This window comes from Apium graveolens, chromosome 3, assembly GCF_009905375.1.
Source record: "Apium graveolens cultivar Ventura chromosome 3, ASM990537v1, whole genome shotgun sequence".
Lineage (NCBI taxonomy): Eukaryota > Viridiplantae > Streptophyta > Magnoliopsida > Apiales > Apiaceae > Apium > Apium graveolens.
In genome coordinates, this window is record NC_133649.1 from 61,046,641 (window position 1) to 61,058,970 (window position 12,330).

General features: G+C 41.2%; 1 non-coding gene across 1 annotated transcript; it reads left to right on the top strand.

Annotated features, from left to right (window-relative positions):
• The first annotated feature begins 10,356 nt into the window (after positions 1 to 10,356).
• Positions 10,357 to 10,463, top strand: LOC141716057 (small nucleolar RNA R71). Its single transcript, XR_012572789.1, has one exon. It is a non-coding gene; the product is annotated as a small nucleolar RNA R71 (small nucleolar RNA).
• The last annotated feature ends 1,867 nt before the right edge of the window (positions 10,464 to 12,330 follow it).

The window sequence follows — 12,330 nt, forward strand, 5'->3', positions numbered from 1 at the left end:
TGCATAACAATAATGCATGAACCTATTCTAGCATGGCAAGTTCTAAATCCTTAAATTTACTATCGTTTTGTTAAAGATTAACACACTATCTTACAAGTTTGCGATGCTCATAAGACAAATAAGCACAAACAATACTAGGTTATCATACAATCACTACACACTAAGGCATCGAAACAAATTACTAAAGAAATCCATAAATAAATCCGCTAGAATCCCACGATAAGGATTAGCCCATAATTGGACTCATCATCAACGCGGGTTCCGATGAAAGCATGGTATAATAAACGTAGTCTTTATAAAATAAATAATAAACCAATTACATAATCTAGAGTATTAGGTTCAACAAAACATGAAACGAGCATCGAAGATTACAACTTAGAAAAAAGATTCACAAGATTAAACTAGATCTTCTTCGCCTTCATTGAATTGTGCTATAGGTTTTCTTGTCGTCTTCTCCTTAAGCTCTGTTATGAAAAATGTCTTTTTGCCTTCTTTAAATAGCAATCCAATTAATCCAAAATCCCAGAAAAATAGTCTTCTAATTGAAACATGAATCTGGAATTCCGACCTGGCGCGGCCGCACGCTTCACCAGCGCGGGCGCGCTGACATTCTGCTTCTCTAGCCCGGTCACGCGCTAGCACAGCGCGGGCGCGCCGGTCTTCTGGAAAAACTGAAATTGCCTTCTGACATCCAAAAAAGAGATATAATCTGAATAGACACCAATTATATTGAGACCCTATATATGTATAGAATTTGACAACATAACGGTTTAATGCACAAGTTATCTATCGTGATTACATAGGGCAAGTAAGATGGTTAAAATTACCCACGAATCATGCATAACAATAACACATGAACCTATGCTAGCATGGCAAGTTCTAAATCCTTAAATTCACTGTCGCTTCATTAAAGATTAACACACTATCTGACAAGTTCGCGACGCTCATAAGATGAATAAGCAGAACCAATATTAGGTTATCATACAATCACCACACACTAAGGCATCGATATAAATTAACTAAAGAAATCCTTAAATAAATCTGCTAGAACCCCAGAATAACGATTAGCCCATAATTGGACTCATCATCAATGTGGGGTCCGATGAAAGCATGTTATAATAAACGTAGTCTTTATCAAACAAATAATGAACCAAGTACGTAATCCAGAGTATTAGGTTCAATAAAACAAGAAATGAGCATCCAAGATTACAACTTAGAACAAAGATTCACAAGATTAAACAAGATCTTCTTCGCCTTCGTTGAATTTTGCTATAGGTCTTCTTGTCGTCTTCTCCTTAAACTCCATTATGAAAAACGTCTTTTTGTCTTCTTTAAATAGCAACCCAATTAATCCAAAAGCCCAGTGTTAGGGCGAAAACACGCGCTAATATTCACGCAAGTATACGCGTTCGCAAGTAATATAGAATATTTTCTAGTTCGTTCCCTCAGAGACTCAGACTAAATTATTGTCTAATTAAACTCACTCACCAATGTATGATTACTTCTCAATGTTAAGATAATAACACTTAAAATTGTTGATTAAATATTAACTATAATTAACTACTTAATTAACCACTTAACTAACACTTCAATTTAGCAATAATAAAACACTCATGAGATCACAACTTCATTATTACTTCCTTCTATAGCCATTGTTATTACCTTTAGCATGTGACAGTGATGATATTAATCGAATAACACGAAACTGATAAAAGCCAACTTTCATTGTACTAATACCATTCTACCAAGCATCCACAATTAAGATACAAGTCGAATAGTCATCAATTATGTTGAGTTCCTATATGTCTACAGAAATTGACAACACAACGATTTAAGCACAAGTTATTCCTTTTTGATTACATAGGGCAAATAAAACTGTTAGAGTTACCCACTAATCATGCACAGCGTACATGAACCTATGCTAGCATGGCAAGTTCTAAATCTCAAGATCCACCGTCGCTTCACAAGAGATTAACACCCTATCTTATATGTTCGCGACGCATATAAGACGAATACGCACAACCAATACTAGATATCAAGCAATCATCACACACTAAAGTATTAAATAATTAACTAAAGAATTCCATAATAAATCCGTTGCAACCCCATGATCATGATTAGCCCATAATAGAACTTATCGCCATCATGGGTTCATATGAAATCATGATAAACAAACACAAGAAAATAATAACTAAACTAATTATATTAAAACAGAGTACGTGACAAGAGTAAATAAGTCAAAGCAAGAAAACTAGCATCCAACGTTACAACGAAACAAGAATCACAAGAAAATATGCTTCCTCTTCGTTGCGGTGTGCTAAATCGGTCTTCTTCCTTATCTCCTTCGCTTCTTGCGTAAAACACAATCTTCTTCTTCTTAATCCTCTCTGTGAAAACGTCTCAAATCTACTTATATAATAGTCCCATAAAACTCAGATTACATAGAAGTTGGAAGCCAAACAGAAGTAGAAGTCTAAAATAATTCAGCAAAATTCCCGACCCTGCGCGGCCGCTCAGCATATCTCTGCGGGCGCGCAGGTTGCTGTGCGGCCGCTCAGCTTAGCTACGCGGGCGCGCAGGCCTCCACTGGAAAAAATCCAAGTTTGCTCCGTTTCTTCGCCGTAATCTGCCCGTTCCTTTCCTCTCGCAATGGTGAACACATTCCAAGGCTTATTCTTGATGATTCCTCCCCCGAAATGCAACTAATACCCTGAAATGCATAAACACTAGAAAAACGCATCAAATACACAAAATACTTGATTTCAAGACACCAATTTAAGCCATTTTAAGACGTTCTAAGTGGTATAAAATGCCACTTATCACACCCCCAAACTTAAATCGATGCTTGCCCTCAAGCGTCACAGACTCAAAAATAAATAAAAATATGCGTGAATACAATCTATATGAAAATGCAGCGATCCCCCTTACTACAATTAATCAACCAAATTGCCACATCTCAACGAATACAGTTAGACAACTAAAGATCAATAAATCCATGCAAACGGACATACAGCCAGAAACGTGGTGTGTGCAAATGCTTAACAGATATGCTTCGGAACTAGACCAATTACTATGACTAGACTATCCTCAAGGCAATCCTACAATTATACAAAGAATAAAAATTCCAGGCACAAAGTGATATAGAACACTACAAGAACTCTGGAGCTTACTACGGAATCGTGCTTTTTATTTACAACTCAAATGCTTATTTGACCGTGCAATGAGTGAGGTCCACAAAAGACTTGTACAATGATATCCATGTAACGAGCGTTAGGTTAGCGGATCCCAGACTCTAAAAGCCTTAGGTCGCTAGGCACAAAGTCCCCTAAGAACTTAATAACTCGAATACCAAAGAGCCCACTCTTGATCAATTATGCCAATTTTTTTTTTTTTTTTAATTTCTGAGCAAGTGCGTTTCGTTCCATCTTGCTCAACCCTAGACTACTCGCAACATACGCGAGCCGGCTACTAGCCATTTGACGCCTAGCCACAACTAGCAACAACTTCCATAATTTTTTCTCCAAAATTTTTCTTTTTCATGTCTTTATCACTAAGAACCTATAATCGAATTCTAAGCATAATAAGTAGATTGACCTTGAAAACAACCAAATCATAACATAATCTAGCCCTTTCGCATTCTCTAAGACTTAGTGGACTTACAATTGTTTCTAGCATGCATATCAACCTACACAACTTAATATCACTTTAATGCTATCACTACACTCACATCAATATCACAATTCAGTCGATAAATCATTGCAAAAGGGATCATGGTAAATGCATGAGCTACATGACATTCATAAAAAAAAACTATATGGGCATAAATTATGCAACTATATGAACTAAACTATCATGAATATGCAACTAAATGACACACACACAAAATTCCTTAACTACCACCCCCAAACTAAAAATCTTCACTGTCCTCAGTGAAAGTAGTAGAAAGGAACACAGGGTATACCTACTCGGAGTCATCATCCTCATCACCCTCAGTGGGTGGAGTATCAGGCGGCGGGTATGCAGAGTCCTCACCAAAAACTGGCCACTGGATATCAGCTCCAAGGCCTCGAAAAGCAGTCCCTAACGCAAGGGTGAGTTCCTGAGCAAACCTGCTCTGTGTCTCATACATGGCATCCATCCGCCGTGAAAGCCTCCTATACTGGACATCAACCATCCCAGCACCCTCCTGAGCTCTCGAAGAACCAGCCTCATCATGCCCTGGCCTAGCCATAGTAGCACCTCGTGCTGGACGCCCTCCTGGAAGACGATAACCCAGCCCATGCTCCTCAGGCTCACCACCGGTCCACTCCTGCATCCCATTCAGAGTGCCAGAATCAATCGGAGCGCCTGGCAACTGCAACTGCTCATGAGCCGGCCAGTTCACTCCCACTGCTCGGCATAGCTTCGTAACCGTAGATGCATAAGGGATGTTCATATGCTTTGCTCCCCTCAAAAACTTAAGAATTCCTTGGTAGATAAACTCACCAAGGTCCACATAGTACTCCTCATTCAGAATTCCCCACAACAGCTGTGCTCTCTCAACTGTGACCTCGTGTGCATGCGAAGAAGGCAAAATATTAGCACAAATAAATGCATTCCATGCACGGGCATACCTGTTCATGGCGATCACCGGAAAGGGACGATACTCATTATTGCCTGTACTGCGGGTCCAAACTGTGCCCGGTCGACAGAGAGTCGCACAAATCAAATCCAAGTCAAAATCCTCAGCAGTCTTTTCATTCCAGTTCTCCTCCTCGGGCTTCCTCTCTCGCTGTCCAATCACACGGCGAATCGCCGCAGGATGATAATCAACCGTCAGCCCACGGACCACAGAAAACCCATTCTTTTCAGTCTTCGCGTTCGCGTAGAACTCGCGAACAACACTCATCGGTACTGCTTCGGGTGACTCATAAAAAGCTATCTACCCCTTCTCTGCAATCATGGGCAACAACTCACCATCCCTCCCTGATGGTAAAAACCCCCTCTCCTTCAGAATCGGCTTACCCAACAGCCTAGTGTACTCCTCCTCCGCGGCTCTGTTAGTTAACCGAGGCCTTGCAGCAGTACCCCTCGATGAATCAGCAGTAGGAACTGTGATGCTGCTGTCAATAGTGCGTGCTCTCTTGGGTGCCATTGATTCATGAATAAAATCGTGTAAGAACTGATATTTGATGTTTGTGAGAGGGTTTAAGTGTAGGAAGTTTTGTGGGAGATATGTAGGATAGGTGTATGTATATATAGGGTGTGGATTAGATTAGGGTTTGGGAACTAAGGGATAAAATGATGGGGTAGTGGGAACAAATCGTGGGTTTATGGGCTAAAACTGTTTTTGTTTGGTTTTTTTTTTTTCTGAACTGTAAAAAAAAATTTCTGGTCCTCGACCCCTACGCGGCCGCTCAGCATAGCTGCGCGGGCGCTCAGCTTGCTGCGCGGCCGCTCAGCTTAGCTGCGCGGGCGCGCAGGGGGTCACTGGAAATTTTTTTTTTTTCAGCCCCTGTTTTTTGATTTTTTTGTGTTTTTGGATAGGTTATTAACTTCTAAGGGTTCCTGTAACAATAATTCATGGGTTGCCTCCCACGCAGCGCTTCTTTTTCGTCATTAGCTTGACGTTTCGTACCCTGCTCAAGTAGTCAACAAAATGGCACTAACCACTTCTCGGTTTGCCATGTCCCCATAGTAGTGCTTCAACCGCTGACCGTTAACCTTGAATGCTTGGTCTGGATCATTCTCAAAAATTTCCACCGCTCCATGTGGAAACACAGTTTTGACAATAAAAGGTCCAGACCACCTTGATTTCAACTTCCCAGGAAAAAGTCGGAGCCGAGAGTTGAATAAGAGAACTTGTTGCCCTGGCACAAATAACTTTGGATGTAGCTTCCTATCGTGCCACCTCTTCACCTTTTCCTTATACATTTTGTTATTTTCGTACGCTTGAAGTCGAAATTCATCCAGTTCATTAAGCTGAAGCATTCTTTTCTTACCAGCTGCATCTAAATCCAGGTTCAACTTCTTCAATGCCCAGTAGGCCTTATGCTCAAGCTCCGCAGGTAGATGACATCCCTTACCGTACACCAACTGGAACGGTGACATCCCAAGTGGAGTTTTGTATGCTGTTCTGTAAGCCCAAACAGCTTCATCGAGCTTTAAAGACCAATCCTTCCTTGACGGACAAACAACCTTCTCTAGAATGCGCTTTATCTCTCTGTTAGACACTTCCGCTTGACCATTTGTTTGCGGATGATAGGCAGTAGCTACTCGATGATTCACATTATAACGCTGCATCATAGAAGTGAACTTACGGTTGCAAAAATGCGATCCTTCATCACTTATGATTACCCGAGGTGTTCCAAACCTTGTGAAAATTTGCTTATGAAGAAAATTTAGTACTGCCTTTGCATCATTTGTCGGTAAAGCTTTAACTTCGACCCATTTTGAGACATAATCGACTGCCAACAAGATGTACTGATTATTGCAAGACGAGATAAAAGGCCCCATGAAATCGATTCCCCATACATCAAAGACCTCGACTTCAAGCATCACATTTAATGGCATTTCATCCTTCCTTGACAAATTTCCCACTCTTTGGCAACGATCACACCTTAAAACAAACTGATGAGCATCCTTGAACAAAGTAGGCCAGAAAAAACCTGCTTGCAGAATACAAGCTGCCGTCTTCTCACCTCCATAGTGTCCCCCATAAACCGTGGAATGGCAGTCTCGTAATATCCCCTCCGTCTCACAGAACGGGATACATCTCCTGATGATCTGGTCAGCTCCCTGTCTAAACAAATATGGTTCATCCCATATATACCACTTTACCTCATGCAGAAACTTCTTCTTTTGAGCGGATGTCAAATTAAGAGGCATTATATTGCTGACGAGATAGTTTGCAATATCTGCAAACCATGGTTCTTCCTCCTGAATTGCAAACAACTGCTCATCCGGAAAAGATTCATTGATTAACGTCCTATCTTGTGAAGTAGAATCGGGATTCTCCAACCTAGAGAGATGGTCAGCTACTTGATTCTCAGTACCTTTTCTATCTTTGATCTCTAACTCAAATTCCTGAAGTAAAAGCACCCAACGAATGAGTCTCGGCTTCGAATCCTTCTTAGAAACCAGATAGCGAATAGCTGGATGATCAGTGAATACTGTTACTTTCGTACCAAGCAGATAAGATCGAAATTTCTCAAAGCCAAAGACTATAGCCAAAAGCTCCTTCTCAGTAGTGGTGTAGTTCAATTGGGCACCATTTAAAGTCTTACTCGCATAGTAGACCACATGGAAGAGATTTTTCTTGCGCTGTCCCAGAACTGCACCTACCGCATAATCACTCGCATCACACATCATCTCAAATGGTTCTGTCCAATCTGGTGCTGTAATGACTGGTGCCGTGATCAAACTCTCCTTGAGAGTCTCGAATGCTGCCAAACATTCATCATCAAATTTGAAAGGCACATCTTTCTCAAGTAAATTGCACAACGGCTTAGATATCTTTGAAAAGTCCTTGATGAATCGCCGATAAAAACCCGCATGACCAAGAAAACTACGGATTCCTTTCACAGAATTAGGTGGGGAAGATTTTCAATGACTCCCACCTTGGCCTTGTCCACCTCCAGACCCTTGCTAGAGACCTTATGCCCAAGGATAATGCCTTCACGCACCATAAAATGACATTTCTCCCAATTAAGCACCAAATTAGTTTCCACACATCTTTTGAGTACGGCGCGCAGATTATTCAAACATTCATCATATGAGTGTCCAAAGACGGAGAAGTCATCCATGAACACTTCGACGTTATTTCCAATCATGTCAGAGAATATAGCCATCATACATCTCTGAAAGGTGGCCGGTGCGCCACATAACCCAAACGAAACTCTGCGAAAAGCAAATGTGCCAAATGGACAAGTGAAGGTAGTCTTTTCCTGATCCTCTGGTGCAATACAAATCTGATTATACCCGGAATAACCATCCAGAAGACAAAAATACTCATGTCCCGCCAATCTGTCAAGCATCTGATCAATAAATAGAAGAGGGTAGTGATCCTTCCTTGTGGCTTTGTTCAATTTTCTATAATCCATGCATACTCTCCATCCTGTAACTGTTCGAGTAGGGATGAGCTCATTCTTTTCATTTGCGACCACAGTGATACCTCCCTTCTTAGGTACACATTGAACGGGGCTCACCCACGAGCTGTCAGAAATAGGATAAATGATGCCTGCATCTAGCCATTTCAGAATTTCTTTCTTCACCACCTCCTTCATGATGGGATTCAGTCTTTGCTGCTATTCCACAGTTGGCTTACTACCTTCCTCTAGCAGAATTTTATGCATACAATATGAAGGACTTATCCCCTTGATGTCTGCTATGGTCCATCCTATAGCCGATTTGAATTCTCTCAAAATCCTTAAGAGCTTGTCTTCCTCACTACCTGAAAGGTCAGATGAAATAATAACAGGTAACGTAGATGAATCACCTAAAAAAGCATACCTCAAGTGTTCAGGTAATGGCTTGAGCTCCAAGGTAGGTGCTTCCTCTATTGATGGTTTGAGCTTCCCTTCAGCGTTCTTAAGGTCAGAAGTACCAAGAGATTCAAATGGTATGTCCAGCTTTCGCTTCCAGGGAGAAGCGTTCAGATATTGTAATGGCTCGTTGCTATCTTCATCATCGCTGTCAAAATCCCCCACTAAGGCCTTTTCCAATGCATCAGACATTAGCATGTGATCGAGTTCCGAAATAACCGCAGAATTAATCACATCCACTTTTAAGCACTCCTCATCTTCTGTAGGGAATTTCATTGCCTTGAATACGTTGAAGGTCACATCCTAATCTTGGACCCGCATAGTAAGTTCACCTTTTTACATATCTATCAAGGTACGGCTAGTAGCCAAGAAAGGCCTCCCCAAGATTATGGGAATCTTCTTATCTTCCTCAAAATCCAGAATAACAAAATCTGCTGGAAAGAAGAGCTTATCCACTTTGACGAGCACATCCTCAACTATGCCCCTTGGGTAAGTAATGGAACGGTCAGCCAATTGTAGTGACATGTACGTGGGTTTTGGATCAGGCAGATCCAGTCTTTTAAAGATCGACAACGACATCAGATTAATGCTTGCTCCCAAATCACAAAGGCACTTGTCAAACGTCAGATTGCCAATTGTGCAAGGAATGGTGAAGCTTCCTGGATCTTTCAGTTTTGGTGGTAACTTTTATTGCAGAACAGCGCTGCATTCTTCCGTGAGAGCAACGGTTTCAAGGTCATCCAGTTTCACCTTCCTTGAAAGAATAGTCTTCATAAACTTCGCATAACTAGGCATTTGTTCTAGAGCCTCCGTGAAAGGTATATTGATGTGAAGTTTCTTGAACACCTCCAGAAACTTCCCGAACTGTCTATCCAGCTTTTGTTGCTGTAATCTCTTAGGAAAAGGTGGTGGAGGATAGAGTTGTTTCTCCCCTGTATTAGCCTCAGGCAGAGTGTGTTCAACAGTACTCTTCCTTGGTTCCGCCGCTTTCTCCTTTTGCTTAGATTCTTCACCTCTAATTTCAGCTTCTACTTCTTTTGCCTTTTCAGCATCAGCTACTTTTCCAGACCTTAAGGTATTAGCCTTGACTTGCTCTTTAGCTTCCTTCCTGCCTGGTACTTCCGTGTCACTGGGAAGAGTGCCAGGTTGACGATTGAGCACTGCATTGGCTAATTGACCAATTTGATTTTCCAAGGTCTTGATAGAAACTGTCTGACTCTTGCACAACAGCTTAAGTTCCTCAAAATCAGCACTAGTAGGTGCAGCTGCACTTCCCTGTTGAGGATATGATTGCCTTGTAGTATACTGTTGTGGTTGCTGGAATCCAAATGGGTTAAACTGTTTACTCACTCCTTGCTGATATGGTGGCTGAATAGCATTCTGATTATTCCCCCAGCTGAAATTTGGATGATTTCTGTTGTTAGGATGATAGGTCACTGGCACAGGCTGCTGTTGTCGCTGATAATTATTCACATACTGAACAGATTCGTTTACAAGAGAACACTGATCCGTAGCATGAGAACCTGCACAAAGCTCACAAACCATAGCTATTTGATTAACTCCATACGTAGCCAGAGAATCAACCTTCATTGATAGCGCTTGGAGCTGGGCTGCAATAGCGGTGGCTGCATTAACTTCCAGAATACCTGCTACCTTGCCTGACGTCATCCTCTGAGTTGGGTTTTGATGCTCATTTGCAGCCATCGTCTCGATAAGATTATACGCCTCAGTATAGCTTTTAGCCCATAAGGCGCCTCCAGCTGCTGCATCGAGCATGGGCCGAGATTGGGCCCCCAAACCATTATAGAAACCAGTGATCACCATCCAATCCGGCATTCCATGATGTTGACATTTTCTCAACATTTCCTTGTAGCGTTCCCAAGCCTCGCACATAGATTCTGTAGGTTGCTGCGCAAACTGAGTAAGAGCACTCCTCATAGCAGTAGTCTTTGCCATCGGATAAAACTTCACCAGAAACTTTTGCGCAAGATCTTGCCACGTAGTGATGGACCCAGCTGGTTCAGAATGTAACCAGTCTTTAGCCTTGTCCCTTAGTGAGAATGGGAAAAGCCTCAACTTGATAGCCTCATCAGTCACGCCATTATACTTAAAAGTGCTGCAGATCTCGACAAAATTCCTTATGTGCATGTTGGGGTCTTCAGTTGCCGCTCCTCCAAAAGAAACAGAATTCTGCACCATCTGAATAGTGCCCGGCTTGATTTCAAAGGTGTTAGCTTGAATAGCCGGATGAAGGATGCTTGACTGAATGTCATCAATTTTAGGCCGAGAAAAATCCATAAGAGCTGGATCAGCTTGAACAATATGATCTCCCATGTTTACTGGTTCTTTCTGCTCAGTTCCTGAATCCGAATCCTCAAAATCTAACTTTTCCGGAATATCAAGAACTTCGTCTGTCTCCTCAGCTGTATCTAAAGTCCTCTTGCGAGCACGAGAACGAGTTTGCATAAACGCTTGCTAAAGTACCTGAAACACAACCAGAAAAAATAAGTAACTATTACGTCCTAATCACTGAGTCCTAATGACCAATGATGGTAAGTACATAAACTAAACAAATACGCCGAGTCCCCGGCAGCGGCGCCAAAAACTTGTTAGGGAGAAAACACACGCTAATATTCATGCAAGTATACGCGTTCGCAAGTAATATAGAATATTTTCTAGTTCGTTCCCTCAGAGACTCAGACTAAATTATTGTCTAATTAAACTCACTCACCAATGTATGATTACTTCTCAATGTTAAGATAATAACACTTAAAATTGTTGATTAAATATTAACTATAATTAACTACTTAATTAACCACTTAACTAACACTTCAATTTAGCAATAATAAAACACCCATGAGATCACAACTTCATTATTACTTCCTTCTATAGCCATTGTTATTACCTTTAGCATGTGACAGTGATGATATTAATCGAATAACACGAAACTGATAAAAGCCAACTTTCATTGTACTAATACCATTCTACCAAGCATCCACAGTTAAGATAGAAGTCGAAGAGTCATCAATTATGTTGAGTTCCTATATGTCTACAGAAATTGACAACACAACGATTTAAGCACAAGTTATTCCTTTTTGATTACATAGGGCAAATAAAACCTGTTAGAGTTACCCACTAATCATGTACAACGTACATGAACCTATGCTAGCATGGCAAGTTCTAAATCTCAAGATCCACCGTCGCTTCACAAGAGATTAACACCCTATCTTATATGTTCGCGACGCACATAAGACGAATACGCACAACCAATACTAGATATCAAGCAATCATCACACACTAAAGTATTAAACAATTAACTAAAGAATTCCATAATAAATCCGTTGCAACCCCATGATCACGATTAGCCCATAATAGAACTTATCGCCATCATGGGTTCATATGAAATCATGATAAACAAACACAAGAAAATAATAACTAAACTAATTATATTAAAACAGAGTACGTCACAAGAGTAAATAAGTCAAAGCAAGAAAACTAGCATCCAACGTTACAACGAAACAAGAATCACAAGAAAATATGCTTCCTCTTCGTTGCGGTGTGCTAAATCGGTCTTCTTCCTTATCTCCTTCGCTTCTTGCGTAAAACACAATCTTCTTCTTCTTAATCCTCTCTGTGAAAACGTCTCGAATCTACTTATATAATAGTCCCATAAAACTCAGATTACATAGAAGTTGGAAGCCAAACAGAAGTAGAAGTCTAAAATAATTCAGCAAAATTCCCGACCCTGCGCGGCCGCTCAGCATATCTGCGCGGGCGCGCAGGTTGCTGCGCGGGCGCGCAGGTTGCT